The sequence below is a fragment of the Lepidochelys kempii genome, chromosome 22 (genome assembly GCF_965140265.1).
Source record: "Lepidochelys kempii isolate rLepKem1 chromosome 22, rLepKem1.hap2, whole genome shotgun sequence".
Classification (NCBI taxonomy): domain Eukaryota; kingdom Metazoa; phylum Chordata; order Testudines; family Cheloniidae; genus Lepidochelys; species Lepidochelys kempii.
Window position 1 is genome coordinate 717,122 of NC_133277.1, and position 15,158 is coordinate 732,279.

The 15,158-nt window shown below is 56.6% G+C and overlaps 1 long non-coding RNA gene across 1 annotated transcript in view; it reads right to left on the reverse strand.

Annotated features, from left to right (window-relative positions):
- Window positions 1–3,710: 3,710 nt before the first annotated feature.
- Window positions 3,711–15,158, reverse strand: part of LOC140901720 (uncharacterized) — a 36,344-nt gene continuing 24,896 nt past the window's right edge. The window contains exons 3-4 of the long non-coding RNA XR_012155941.1: window positions 13,860–13,971; window positions 3,711–5,201 (exon numbers count right to left, since the gene is read on the reverse strand). This is a non-coding gene — a long non-coding RNA (uncharacterized lncRNA). The remainder of the gene's footprint in view (window positions 5,202–13,859; window positions 13,972–15,158) is intronic.

Genomic DNA, 15,158 nt, shown 5'->3' on the forward strand with positions numbered 1-15,158 from the left:
CCAAGCTCCAAAGGCCCAACCCCCTTACGTTCTCAGGATGGCTTCACCCTCGTCAAGGACAGTGCAGCCATTAAACAATGCTGGAAGGAGCAATTTGAGAGGCTACTAAACCACAAATCCATGGGTCTCTGAAGACAACATCGAGTTTATTCCACAACTCTCAGCAATGGAACACCTTGCTGATCCCCCCATAACCAGAGGAAGTCCAGCATGCCATCACCCAGACAAAAAAATCACAGGGCTCCAGGCCCAGATGGCATGCCAGCTGAGGTTTTTAAAGCTGGTAGAACTATGCTCCAGCACAAACTTTGCCAACTCCTCAAAAAATCTGGACCTGCAAAGAAATTCCACCTGACTTTAAGAATGCTAACATTATTACAATATTCAAGAAAGGGGACAAATCTTTGTGCAGGAACTATAGAGATATAGCTCTCCTCTCCATCGCAGGGAAGATTCTTGCCCGGATCCTACAAAACCACCTCCTCTCCTTTGCTGAGGAACTCCTCCCTGAATCACAGGGTGGCTTCAGGCCATCCATGGCACAACCAACATGATCTTTGTGGCGTGACAGATTCAGGAGAAGTACAGAGAGCAACACCAGGAATTGTTCATGGTATTCATAGACCTAACCAAGGCCTTTGACTCTTATCAATCATGATGTCCTATGGAAGGTGTTGTGTCTGTCCACAGAAATTCATTTTCATCATCAGATGACTCCATGATGGGATGACTGCCACCATTTTGTGCAACAGCTCAGAGACAGAATCATTCACCGTTTGCACCAGTGTCAAGCAGAGCTGTGTCATTGCTCCAACACTCTTCTCCATTTACCTTGCCACAACCCTGATTCTCATCCGTGACCGCCTTCCTGACGGAATTGGGATTGAGTGTCATATGGATGGTCAACTCATCAATCTCCGTCTCCTCCAGACAAACTCTACGATCAAGAAAATTGGCATACTGACCTTCCACCTTGGTTCCGAGGTCCGTCGGGGACATCAGTTGGCGGTTCCTTCTTGGAGCTGTGAGTACGGGCACGTACTTGGCGCGGTACACCCCCGTCCCAGATACTTGTCCCCTTTGTGGAGTGAGGGAAACCCTGGCGCACGTATATTTGGAGTGCGCCAGGCTGCAGCCCCTGTTCCAGCTCCTCACAAATCTCCTATTACGTTTTTGGTTGCATTTTTCCCGTCACCTTTTTATTTATGCACTCCCCATCCGTGGCCTCACAAAGTCGCAGGATCTCCTAGTTAACCTCCTCCTGGCCCTGGCTAAAACGGCCATCTATAAAACCAGAGAGAGGAGGTTGGCCAATGGAGTTTTCTGTGACTGTGGGGCCGTTTTCTGATCCTCAGTCCATTCACGTATCCAGGCGGAGTTCCTCTGGGCGGCGTCCACCCACTCCCTTGATGCTTTTGAGGAGCGGTGGGCACTGTCCAAGGTTCTCTGCTCGGTGTCCCCATCCGGGTCCCTTTGTCTGACCCTTTGATTGGGGGAGAGAGTAAGAGACCCCAGCCCCAGCCATTGCTGCTGCGGACACCACCACCTTAGAGGGATCCTTTCACACGTGGGTGCACTTCCCCCCCCCCCAGATTGTCCACCCCACAGCCTGCCCCTCTTGTTGGGTGCTTTCTGAGGAGGGAATTGTTGGTGACACTCAGGTGTGGCGCCAGGTAACCCAAGGGGGTGGAAGACCACGAGAGTCGATGAAGCCCCCTCACTCTGGGCCCCCAGGTAATTCGGAAGGGTGGAAGACCACTTGAGTCGAGGAAGCCCCCCGCTCTGGGCCCAGGCAAGCTTGAACACTTCCCTCCCCTGAAGCTAATAAGAAAACAATTGTGATTGGTTGCTGTGTTACACATTGCATATGCTGCTGTGTTTACTTTGTAAGTGTGTTATGCAAAAAAAGCATCTTTTGCTTAAAAAAAAATTACTCTCCTATAGCCATCTGGCCCGTCCCTGTCACACAATTTGAATTTACTATAAATATGTTGGATGTTTTTTTACGTTTTCCTATATTTTGATTTCAGTGATAACACAGAATACAAGTTGCACAGTTGCTCACTTAATATTATCTTATTACAAATATTTGCATGGTAAAAATGACAAGAAGTCAAAACCTGAAGGGGCATACGAATGTTTTGCATCTCTGGCACGTAAATACCTTGTGTGACACTGCCCCCCATATTAATCATAGTTCTATAATTATGATATGATTGTGACATAATAATGATGCATCTGGTACAAGGTGTGTCTTGTGAGCTATCTATGGAAAAGTTATGATTTTCTGAATATGAATATCCTGTTTGTATGTGCGTATCAATTTTATATCTGGAGTTATGAATTTTGACTATGTATCTGTATTTCAAATGTGCTTACTCTGGGTAACATCCACAACTAGCCTTTCAGGTACAACACCCGGGCATACGTCCTTGGGGGGGTGAGGGAGAGACACCCGCAGAGCCGGTGGAGGGGGCAGTGGGGAGGGACGCCGTGGTCGGTGGTGGGGCCGTAGCAGTGGGGGTGGCCCCTGCCACGGAGAGCCTGGTGTTTTTAGCGGGGCCCTTTCCCTTCTTCTTGCCCTCATCTTTCCCGCCGGCTGGGGGGGCTCCCCTAGAGTCTGGGGAGGCGGTGGGCATGGCACCGGCGGACGTCACCCCGGTGCCCTCCATTGCCGATGCCCCAGCAGGGGTGGTGGCAGGTGGTTAACAGGATTTGGGGTCAGGTAAAAAGGGACAGGCTGTGGGATGGGCAGTTCGGGGGGGGGCACATGAACCACCGTACGCTTGTCCAGAGAGTCCTGTTTGGTTGGCTGGTGCTTCTGGCCAACACAGTGGAATCAGGGCGAGCAGCTAAGTCCAGAGGCAGACGTTAAACAGCCAGCAATGATGATGGAGGGGGCAGTGATGAGGATAGTAGTGTGGGGGTTGGGAGGACACAGATGGATCGGGGGGCAGCTCCATGTCACACCCCCTGTGTCCCTACAAACACAGTCACAACACAGTCAAGGCCTCCCCCCACATGAGAGCACAGTTCGAAAGTTACTCAGTCTTGGGCCCCCTCCACGGCGATTTGTAGATTCCCCGGGCGGTGTTCCTCCAGTAGACAGCTGTTTCTCTGTCTGTTCCGGGCTTTCTTTTTCACATTCCAGGGATGCCGGAGCAGATGATAAGAAATTCTCTCAGCCGGAGATGGGTCCACAGACAAACAGCAAGCGGCTGGGTCTGGGGGCTCGGTCCTTCCACTCCCCCCCTCCGGGGAAGCAGGCCGGCAGCTCCGCCCTCTCTCGGGGGTGGGTTTCAGCTGGAGCGGCAGCAGCGTCCGAGGGCAGGCGGGGGGGGGGGGGGTGCTAACAGCCAGCCGGCAGCCAGCCAGCACTCTAGCAACAGCGGAGAAAGAAAAAAAACAACAAAAAGAAAAGAAAGAGGGGAGAGCATCTGGCCCGGTCGGGGGAAGCCGAAAGCAGGGGCAAAAGCAAGGAAAGACCAGGCCAGAGGGCAGCAGCAGGAGAGCAGGCTAAGTAGGTCCCTTTTCCCTGGGTAAGTAACAGGGAAGGGGTTTGTTTTTTTTTGAAATAGAAAAGAATTTAATTGTGTAATGCTTGCAAAGAATTACTAAAGAAAACAAAACAAACTATGCAACAAAACAACGCAAGGGTAATAGCAAGGGTGGAACTCCCTTGCTCGCCTGGGTGTTGTAGAGAAGGTATCTCTTGGGCCCGGACAGGAGCAGCGATGGGTTGAGTAGGAGGAGGGTTGATTTCAGGTGCCGGGCAGCCAGGGGCGTCGGCAATGACGGGGCCGATGTCCTGCTGGGTCTCGGGGGTTTCGGATGCCCCTCCCCCCCGGGCCACAGGGCAGTCTCTGCGGACATGCCCCGCTGAGCGGCAGAGGTAGCACCGGGCCTCTCCGGTGGAGTAAAAGACCCGATAGCGGGCTCCCTGATAGGGGACTAGGAAAGACCCCTCGAGCGCCTCTCCGTCACGTGCCCCCGCCGGCGGTAGAAGCTGCACTTGCCGGCGGAACGAAAGGACGTGACGGAGGGTGGGGTCCTTGCAGCCCAACGGGAGAGGGCTGATGACAGAGACAAGTTTCCCCAGGGTGGAGAGAGCGGGTAACAGGGCAACATTGGGCAAAAAGGGAGGAACGGAGGTGAGGACGAGGCAAACGCCCAGGTCTTCTAGCAGCTCTACGGGGACAAACACCTCCCCCACCGCCAGGCCCCTCTCCACCACCTCCTGGGTGGCAGCCTCCAAAGCTAAGAAAAAAAACGACCTTCCCATACATCTTGGAGGCTGCCACAATAGCCGTGGGTCCTACCACCTTCGCCAACGCCTGCATGTATGTCTCCACGTGGGGCGAGGCGGGCACCAGGAGGCAACGGACACCGTGCCTCCTGGTCAAGGTGGGAAAAGGGCCCCGGCCGCTGCTGATGGTAGCGGAGGCGGGGGGGGCGAGATGACGAGGCGGCAGGCAGGGGGGGAGCCCGTCACTGCCCGGGCATACGTCCTGGGGGCCGGGGGAGGGACATTCGCAGAGCTGGTGGAGGGCAACGCAGGGAGGGGCGCCACGGTCGATGACGATGTGGGGGCAGCCTCGCCCCTCTCATTCCCCACCATTGTGAGCAGGGAGAGACGGGGAGACACCAGAAGGAGGAGGGGGGAGGGGGAAGCAGATTAACCACTCCTTCCTGCTGGGCTGCAGGTGGGGTGGGGCGGAAATGCCAAATGGGGTTGACTGGGAGGGGGGAATAACAGAAATTGGGGTCCGGTGATAGGGGCAAGCTGTGAAATAAGCAGTCCGGGGGGGTGTGTAGACCCACGCACGTCTGTCCAAAGAGTCTCGTTTGGTCAGCTGTTAAGTCCGGTCCGAAAGGCAAAGTTCAAAGCAAACAGCTAGATCCGAAGGGAGATGGCAGGTTGCCAGCAGGGACGGACGGCGGGAGGGCCGTGACAGTTGTAGTAATGGGGGGGGGGGTTAGGGGCACCGATGGATCGGGGGGCAGCTCCGTGCCACACCCCCTGTGCCACCACAGACGCAATTAAAACACAGTCAAACTCCCCCCATGAGAGTAAAATTCAAAAAATTACTCAGTCTTACGGCCCCCTTCACGATGATTTGTAGCTTCCCTGGGTTATTTCTACTGTCTTCTGAAATCTTCTTCTCCAGCTGTGTTGGCTGTGTTCCAAGGCTTCCGGCAGGCTGTGAAAAATTACAGAAATTAGCTGACAGCAAAATGATGAGGTCTGGGGGCTTCCACTCCCCCCTCCGGATAGCAGGTCGGCAATCTTCCCCCCCTCCTCCAGGGGTTTCAGCTAAGGCAAATAGCTGTGCCCGGGAACAGGCGTGGGGGGGGCGGGTGCTGGCAGTACATTGGCAGCTGACCAGCACTCAGCAACAGCAGAGAAATGGCAGAAAGACAAAACGAAACAAAAAAGCGTCTGGCCCGGTCGGAGGGGGGAACTAAGGCAGGTTCAAAAAGTAAGAAAAATCCACAGGCCAGGGGGCTTTAGGAAAGAATAGAAAGCAGATAGCTGAGGAGCAAGCAAAGGACGTCCCGTTTCCCAACAGGGAAGGCTTTTTTTTTTTTTTTTTTAAAAACAGAAAAGAAGTTTATTGGTAACACTTACAAAATTACCAAAGGAAACAAAACAATGCAAAAAGAAGGTATAACACAGCAGCTTTCAGGAGGGAGAAGTGTCCAGGCTAGCCTGGGCCCAGAGCCAGGGGGCTTCCTCGACACTCGTGGTCTTCCACCCCCTCGAGTTACCTAGTGCCGAGCCCAGTGTCACCGATTATCCCTCTCCTAAGAGTGCCCGGCAAGATGGGCACTGCTGCGGGGTGGGCGGTTTAGGGGTGGGGGGGGTAGACACCCATGTATTATAGGACCCCTCCTACATGACAGTAATGATGGTATCCACAGCGGCAACAGCTGGGGCTGGCGTCTCTCGCTCTTCCCCTCAATCAAAGGGTCAGACGGAGGGAACCGGACAGGGTCACCAAGCAGAGAACCCCAGACAGCGCCCACCGCTCCTCAAAAGTGTCAAGGGAGTCGGTGGACGCCGCCCAGAGGAACTCCGCCCGGATACGTGAGTGTACTGAGGATCGGAAAAAGGCCCTACAATCGCAGGACGTTTCATGGGCCAACCTCCTCTCTCTGGTTTTATAAATGGCTGTTTTAGCTAAAGCTAGGAGAAGGTTGACCAGGAGATCCCGTGACTTTGTGGGGCCATGGATGGGAAGTGTATAGATAAAAAGGTGAGGGGAGAAATGAAGCCAAAAGCGCAATAGAATATTTGTGAGGAGCCAGAAAAGGGGCTGCAATCTGGAACACTCTAAATGTACGTGCGCCAGGGTTTCCCTCACATAACAAAAAGGGCAAGTATCCGGGATGGGGGTAAACCGTGTCAGAAAAACACGCCCGTGCTCACAGCTCTGTGAAGGAGCCACCAACTGATGTCCCTGACGGGCCTCGGGACCAAGGTGGAATACAGGCTGGCCCATTGAGGTTGCTCACCCTCCAAAGGTGGCAGGAGGTCCCGCCACTTTGTATCAGGGTGGGACACCAGGGTGTGGGCGTGAAGGGTGTGAAGCGTGAGTGTGTATAAATATTTCCGTGGTGCAATTTGAAAACTGACCGGCTGCAGTTCATGCAGCCAGCTTGCAGTGAAAGGGTGAGGGGTTTGTTGGGATCTACGGGGTAGGGGCCCAATGGAAAGGTCCGGCGGGCCTGGGGTGGAGGATGGGCGGGGTGTGCCCTCGCGCAAGGCTCGGTTGACATAAGCCCGAGCAGCAGGGGTCAAGGCGGCCTTCACCTCCTAAAGTACGCGCCGGGGGGTACGGGGGCTGGAAAGCCCCATGCACCGAGCGAGCGTCAGGGGATCCAGCCAGTCTCTCCGGTCGTAGTCCAGGAGGTCTCCAACCCTCGTGACTTCCGCCAGGACCAACCTCCGGCGCACCGAGTGGGACTCCGCCACCTGCACACGGAGCTGGGGGTTGTCTAGCAGGGGCTCCGTGAGGAGATCTGCTCCCACAGTGGCCGCCACGGACCTGGTCGTTAGAAACAGTTTCCAGGTCCGGAGGAGGTCCTGGTAGAAGACCGGCAGCCCGGAGAGGTCTCACGGAAAACCCCTCGGACAAAAATAAAAGAGCTGCCGGTCGTATCGGAGCCCTTGGACGCGGCGCAGGAAGACGTGCGCCAGTATGCTCCATGCCGAACTACTTGCACTATAGAAGAGCCTCTGCAGGGCCTGGAGGTGGAAAACGCGGACCTGAGCGTACAGACACTTCAGGCCCTGCCCTCCTTCCTTCAGGGGTAGATGAAGAACTCCAACAGGGGCCCAGTGCATTCCTGACCAGAAGAACTCTAGAATCAATCTCCGGAGGTGGGTCAGGAAACCCGGGGCCAGGGCCACGGTGTTGAGCCGGTACCAGAGCGTGGACAGGACTGGTTGGTTAAGCACCAGTGCTCTCCCTCGGAGGGGGAGACATTGGAGTAGCCTCGTCCATTTCCGGATCCGCTCTATCACCCCGGCCTCTAAATTTTGCCAGTTCTCCGGCGGGGAAGGGTGCGTGGCGGAAAGGTAAATGCCGAGATAGAGCAGTGGACCCGCACTCCACCGGATGGTCTGAAGCGCGGGTGGGAGGGAGCTCACCTGCCGCCAGTCCCCCACTGCTAAACCAGAGCTCTTGACCCAGTTGACTCGGGCGGAGGAAGCTGCCGAATAGATGGCACGAGTGGAGGCATGTCAGGCCAAGTCGCCCGGGTCCTGGACCACGAGGAGTACGTCATCAGCGTATGCCGACAGGACCAGCTGCAGCTCCGGCTCCCGCAGCACCAACCCTGTCATCCTCCTGCGGAGGAGACAGAGGAAAGGCTCGATCGCCAGAGCGTACAACTGGCCCGAGAGGGGGCACCCCTGCCGCACTCCTCGCCCAAAGCGGACCGGTTCAGTCAGGGTCCAGTTGAGCCTAACCAAACACTCTGCGGAGGCATACAGCACCCGGAGAAAACTCACAAACTGAGGTCCGAATCCAAACGCCTGCAGAGTGCTCAGGAGGTACCCATGGTCTACTCTATCGAACGCCTTCTCCTGATCAAGAGACAAGAGGGCGAACGACAGACCATCTCTCCGCCCGAGTTCCAAAAGGTCTTGGACTAGAAATAGGTTGTCAAAAATGCTGCGACCCGGGACAGTATAGGTCTGGCCTCGGTGAATCACGTCCGCCATCACAGACCCTAGACGCAGCGAGATTGCTTTCGCTACGATTTTGTAATCCGTGCTAAGGAGTGAGACGGGACGCCAGTTTCGTAGATCATAGAATCATAGAATATCAGGGTTGGAAGGGACCCCAGAAGGTCATCTAGTCCAACCCCCTGCTCAAAGCAGGACCAATTCCCAGTTAAATCATCCCAGCCAGGGCTTTGTCAAGCCTGACCTTAAAAACCTCTAAGGAAGGAGATTCTACCACCTCCCTAGGTAACGCATTCCAGTGTTTCACCACCCTCTTAGTGAAAAAGTTTTTCCTAATATCCAATCTAAACCTCCCCCCCTGCAACTTGAGACCATTACTCCTCGTTCTGTCATCTGCTACCATTGAGAACAGTCTAGAGCCATCCTCTTTGGAACCCCCTTTCAGGTAGTTGAAAGCAGCTATCAAATCCCCCCTCATTCTTCTCTTCTGCAGGCTAAAGAATCCCAGCTCCCTCAGCCTCTCCTCATAACTCATGTGTTCCAGTCCCCTAATCATTTTTGTTGCCCTTCGCTGGACTCTCTCCAATTTATCCACATCCTTCTTGAAGTGTGGGGCCCAAAACTGGACACAGTACTCCGGATGAGGCCTCACCAATGTCGAATAGAGGGGAACGATCACGTCCCTCGATCTGCTCGCTATGCCCCTACTTATACATCCCAAAATGCCATTGGCCTTCTTGGCAACAAGGGCACACTGCTGACTCATATCCAGCTTCTCGTCCACTGTCACCCCTAGGTCCTTTTCCGCAGAACTGCTGCCTAGCCATTCGGTCCCTAGTCTGTAGCTGTGCATTGGGTTCTTCCGTCCCAAGTGCAGGACCCTGCACTTATCCTTATTGAACCTCATCAGATTTCTTTTGGCCCAATCCTCCAATTTGTCTAGGTCCTTCTGTATCCTATCCCTCCCCTCCAGCGTATCTACCACTGGAGATATCGCGGAGGTTCCCCCTTCTTCGGCAACAAGGCGAGCACCGCACGCCTGCACGACAGAGGGAGGACCCCGCTCTGCAAGGACTCAGCCCAGACGGTGACTAGGTCTGGGCCGAGGATGTCCCAGAACGTGAGGTAAAACTCCACGGTCAGCCCGTCCATGCCCGGAGATTTATTGATGGTCATGTGATGGATGGCTTCCGAGAACTCGGCCAGGGTGAGAGGCAGCTCTAGTCGGTCTCGGTCGCCCACGCTGACCGTGGGGAGTTCCTCCCAGAGCACCCAGCAAGCACCAGGATCGGTCAGATCCGGGGAGAAAAGGCTTGTGTAGAAGTCACGGGCCCTCCCACACATCTCCTCCGGATCCTTGAGGGGGGTTCCGTCTTCCGCAAGAAGGCAGGTGACGTGTTTCTTGGCCCCCCTCGTTTTCTCCAGGACATAGAAGAAGCGGGAGCCGCGGTCCATCTCCCGAAGGAGGCGGATGCGGGACCGAACGAAGGCACCTCGGGCCCGGTGGTCCTTGAGGGCCCGGAGCTCCTCCCGCTTCTCCCGGCACGCTCCGCAGAGAGACGGGTCCTCGGGGTTGGCGGCCAGGCGCCTCTCCATCTCTAAGACTTCCCGTTCCAACTGCTCTTTCGCTGCATTTCGCCGTCGGCTGGTGCCCCAAGTGTAGTCACGGCAGAAGAGCTTGGCGCGCACCTTCCCGAGATCCCACCATCGCTGCAGCGAGGGAAAGGCACGCCACTGCTCTCGCCAGGCCAGCCAAAACTCCCGGAAGGACGTCACGAAGCTCTCGTCCTCCAACAGGCTGTTGTTAAAGTGCCAATAGGCCGGCCCCGGTCTCTCTGCACGGAGGGAGACCGTTATGGTGACTAAGTGATGGTCGGAGAATGGGGCTGGCCAAATGGCGGAGGAGTGGGCCTGTGAAAGATGGAAACGGGATAAGTAAATACGGTCCAACCGAGAGTGGTGTGACTGATGACCTCCACCCGGACAAAAGTGAACGTGGAAGTGTCATCTGGTTGATGGTCATGCCAGACGTCCACTAGGGAGTGATGTTCAACTATCCCTCGGAGAATATTCGCGGCGGCCGGGCTCGGCTCGGCCCCTGAGCGGTCCCGTTCCTCGAGGGTGGTGTTAAAGTCCCCTCCCAGGACCAGGCACTCGTGCGAATCTAGGGTGCCGAGAAAGTCGGATACCCGCTGATAGAATTGTGGCAGCCTTGAGCTGATTTGCGGGGCATAGATGTTAACAAGATTGACCACGAGCCTCTCCATACGGACTCGAAGGTGCAGCAGGTGGCCTGGCACGGCCTCAGTGACCCCTAGTACCTCAGGCCGTAGGTTGGGGGAGAACAGGGTCGCCACTCCAGCTTGCCAAGTCGAGAAGTGGCTAAAGTATGCCCCATCCCCCCACTCCAGCCGCCACCTGTCCTCGGCAGTCGGGTCCGTATGGGTCTCCTGCAGGAAAACTACAGAGTACCCCCCTTCCTGAAGGTCAGAGAGCACCTGGGACCTGCGGAGAGCCATCCTACAGCCCCTGGTATTCAGGGTTGCAATAATAAGAGGCGTCATGCGGAGGGCTGGGGGAGTGGGGATTTCTTGTTGGTGGGGGTGTTCAGGGCCCCCGGCGGGTTGCACAGCAACCCGTGACCCATCCCGTGGATGAGTAGATCATGTCGGAAGCCGTAGGCTCGCTCGTAGGCCGCAGCACCGCGCCTTCCTTGCCCCCTGCCCTCCTGTATAAGGGTCCTTGTGGCCTGGAGGATTTGGTCAAAGTCCCCCCATAGCTGAAGAGCCAGCTGTACCCTATTGCGGGCGCCACGGGTGTGTTCTAGGAACTTCCGTAGTGCATGCCGCAGCTCATGGGGGGGTGGGGTTACAATTTCCGGGGTATTCCCTGGTGGAACTCTTAATACAGCCTCGTGGTCCGCTAAGGCGGGTAGACAGGGTGCGGACCACCGATGGGGCGTCTGACAGGCTGGGGTTATTAAGTTCATTTCACGCCTTGGGGTGGAAGGGGATGGCAGGGAGAAAATTGCAACGCCTAATGGGTCGCGACTAGAAAGTGCAAAGACTGCTCCCTGGGGGGAATCTGCGAAAGGTGGGAAGGAAATAACCCCGGGGTGGCATTAGCATTGCAGGAGGACGGGAATTGGGCAGTGACAGGGGTGGGGACAGGGTCAGGGGTAAGGCTCTGGGGTTCAGGAGGCAAGCAGCTAAAGGAAAGTGCCTCCTGAGCAGAGTCAAGGGTTAAAGGGTAAAAGAGGGCTAGGCACTGGCTCCATGGTGGTCTTAGCGGCCATGGCATCAGGTGGTGGACCACCTTCTGCAGGGTGCTCGCCCGGGAAGGCAATTAGGGGGAGGGAGCATGGGGAAAAGGGGGCTGGGGTAAGGTTGCCCAGCTCGAGGCCAGCCGGCAGTAGATCATCCTCTCCCTGGGTGACCGGGGTCAAATCTAGGGCCTCAATCTCCGCATACACGGGGGAGAGGCCAGCTCCTGCTACCCCGGGGCCTCTCCTCTAGGGCCCGCCTCAACGGTCGCCTCGGGGTCCACGGGGGGTTCAGGTAGTGTCCAGGCAGAAGGCGTCCTCAGGAGTCTCGGAGGGGAGGGTCTCCCATGGAGGGGGGATTCTGCCCTCCAATGCCAGTCCGTCTTCCCCTCCCGACACCAGCAGACGGATCTCACTCGTGGCCGTAGAGGGAGGCTCAATATCAGTGCCTCCTTTCCTGATCTTCCGGGGGGCTTCTGCATCGGATGGATGCAGCGGAGCTCGAGCCTTCCGCTTGCCTCACTTCCCCTGGACTAGGGTCCAGTCCTCCATAGTGTCATCTGGGGGTTGGTTAGCAGGGGTCATGTCGGGGGGCGGAGGCGATGGTTCAGGGGTTCGGGGGGGTAGTGGTGAGGCAGCATGAGGGGCGGGGGTTTCTCCTTGCGGCGGGCCCTCTCCTATACCTGGTAATATTCTTGCCACACCCTCCTCCATAGGCTCTGCTGGATTGGTAATAGCAAGGGTGGAACTCCCTTGCTCGCCCGGGCGTTGTAGGGAAGGTATCTCTTGGGCCCAGACGGGAGCAGCGATGGGTCGAGTAGGAGGAGGGTTGGTTTCAGGCGCCGGGCAGCCAGGGGCGTCGGCAGCGACGGGGCCGATGTCCTGCCGGGTCTCGGGGGTTTCGGGTGCCCCTCCCCCCCGGGCCAAAGGGCAGTCTCTGCGGACATGCCCCGCTGAGCGGCAGAGGTAGCACCGGGCCTCTCCGGTGGAGTAAAAGACCCGATAGCGGGCTCCCTGGTAGGGGACTAGGAAAGACCCCTCGAGCGCCTCTCCGTCACGTGCCCCCGCCGGCGGTAGAAGCTGCACTTGCCGGCGGAACGAAAGGACGTGACGGAGGGTGGGGTCCTTGCAGCCCAACGGGAGAGGGCTGATGACAGAGACAAGTTTCCCCAGGGTGGAGAGAGCGGGCAACATTGGGTAAGAAGGGAGGAACGGAGGTGAGGATGAGGCAAATGCCCAGGTCTTCTAGCGGCTCTAGGGGGACAAAATCCCCCTCCACCGCCAGGCCGCTCTCCACCACCTCCTGGGCGGAAGCCTCCGAGGCTAAGAAAAAAACGACCTTCCCATACATCTTGGAGGCCGCCCCAATAGCCGTGGGTCCTACCACCTTTGCCAACGCCTGCACGTATGTCTCCACGTGGGGCGAGGCGGGCACCAGGAGGCAACGGACGCCGTGCTTCCTGGTCAAGGCGGGGAAAGGGCCTCGGCCGCTGGTGACGGTGGCGGACGCGGGGCGAGATGACGAGGCAGCAGGCAGGGGGGAACCCGTCACCGCCCAGGCATACATCCTGGGGGCCGGAGGATGGACAATCGCAGAGCTGGTGGAGGGAAACGCAGGGAGGGGTGCCACGGTTGATGACGAGGCCACAGCGGTGGGGGCAGCCCCTGCCATGGAGGGTGTAGTGGTTTTAGCGGGACCCTTTCCTTTCTTCCCGCCCTGGCCCTTGTGGCCAGCTGGGGGGGTTTCCTAGAATCTGGGGGGGGGGTGGGCGCAGCAGCAGCAATCCCCCGGTGCCTCCTGCCGCCGGTGCCCCAGCGGAGGGGGTGGCAAGTATCTTAACAATAGTGGGGGGGGACCTTGGGGGTCGGGCAGGGGGGGAAGGGCAACTGATTTTGTTGGAGGGGCCTCGCCCCTCTCATTCCCCGCCATTGTGAGCAGGGAGAGACAGGGAGACACCGGAAGGAGGAGGAGGGAGGGGGAAGCAGAGTAACCGCTCCTCCCTGCTGGGCTGCAGGTGGGGGGGGAATGATGAAGGGGTTGGACTTGGAGGGGGGGGGGGAAACAAATCAGGGTCCGGTAATAGGGGCAAGCTGTGATATAAGCAATCCGGGGGGGGGGGTGGCGCAGACCCTCGCACGTTTGTCCAAAGAGTCTCGTTTGGTCGGCTGTTATATCCGGTCCGAAAGGCAAAGTTCAAAGCGAACAGCTGGATCCGAAGGGAGATGGCAGGTTGCCAGCAGGGAAGGACAGCGGGGGTGCCATGACAGTTGTAGTAATGGTGAGGGGGTGGGCACCGATGGATCGGGGGGGGGGGGGCTCCATGCCACACCCCCTGTGCCGCCACAAATGCAAGTAAACCACAGTCAAACTCCCCCCCACGAGAGTATAATTCAGAAAATTACTCAGTCTTACGGCCCCCTTCACGATGATTTGTAGCTTCCCCGGATTATTTCTCCTGTCTTCTGAAATCTTCTTCTCCAGCTGTGTTGGCTGTGTTCCAAGGCTTCCGGCCGGCTGAAAAAAATTACAAAAATAAGCTGACAGCAAAACGGCTGGGTCTGGGGGCTTCCACTCCCCTCTCCGGATGGCAGGTCGGCAATCTCCCCCCCCCCCCCGGGGATTTCAGCTGAGGCAAATAGCTGTGCCTGGGAACAGGCATGGGGGGGGGGGGGTGCTGGTGCCAATTTGGCAGCTGACCAGCACTCAGCAGCAACAGAGAAATGGCAGAAAAACGAAACGAAAACAAAAAAGCGTCTGGCCCAATTGGGGGGGGGGGGGTGGAAACTAAGGCAGGTTCAAAAAGTAAGAAAAATCCAGGCCAGGGGGTTTTAGGAAAGAATAGAAAGCAGATAGCTGAGGAGCAAGCAAAGGACATTCCGTTTCCCAACAGGGAAGGCTCCAGAATAATCAGGAACCTTCTGGAGACAATTAAGACTGGCTGCAGGTGTTCTAATCAGCCTATCAAGAAGCTGCTAGAATCAATTAAGGCAGGCTAATCAGGGCACCTGGGTTTTAAAAAGGAGCTCACTTCAGTTTGTGGTGTGTGTGTGAGAAGCTGGGAGCAAGAGGCACTAGGAGCTGAGAGTGAGAACATAGACTGAGGTGTACAAGCATTATCAGACACCAGGAGGAAGGTCCTGTGGTAAGGATAAAGAAGGTGTTGGGAGGAGGCCATGGGGAAGTAGCCCAGGGAGTTGTAGCTGTCACACAGCTGTTCCCGGAGGCATTCTAGACAGCTGTATTCCACAGGGCCCTGGGCTGGAACCCAGAGTAGAGGGTGGGCCCGGGTTCCCCCCAAATCCTCCCAACTCCTGGTCAGACACCGGAGGAGTTGACCTGGACCGTGGGTTCAGAAAAATGGCCAAGCTGAGGGCTGCTGTGAAGCTCCAAGGTGAGCAAATCTGCCAATAAGCACAAGACCCACCAAGAACTTTGTCACAGTTGGTATTTTATTGTTGTTTAACAGTGTGATTAAAACTGAATTAAATCACAACTTTTTTTTAAACCCCACGATTAATTACAATTTTTTTTTAATTGTTTGAAAGCCCAAGAAGGAAGTTATGAGCAATATTTGCCCTGAGGATATGCCACCTGCTGGGGACAATCCTGAACCCAGAGATCTCACAAGGTCTTTGTTGGGAATCCGAGCAGTTTCCTTCAGGCACAGTTTAACGACCCCTCACCTGTGCAGATGCCTCTCA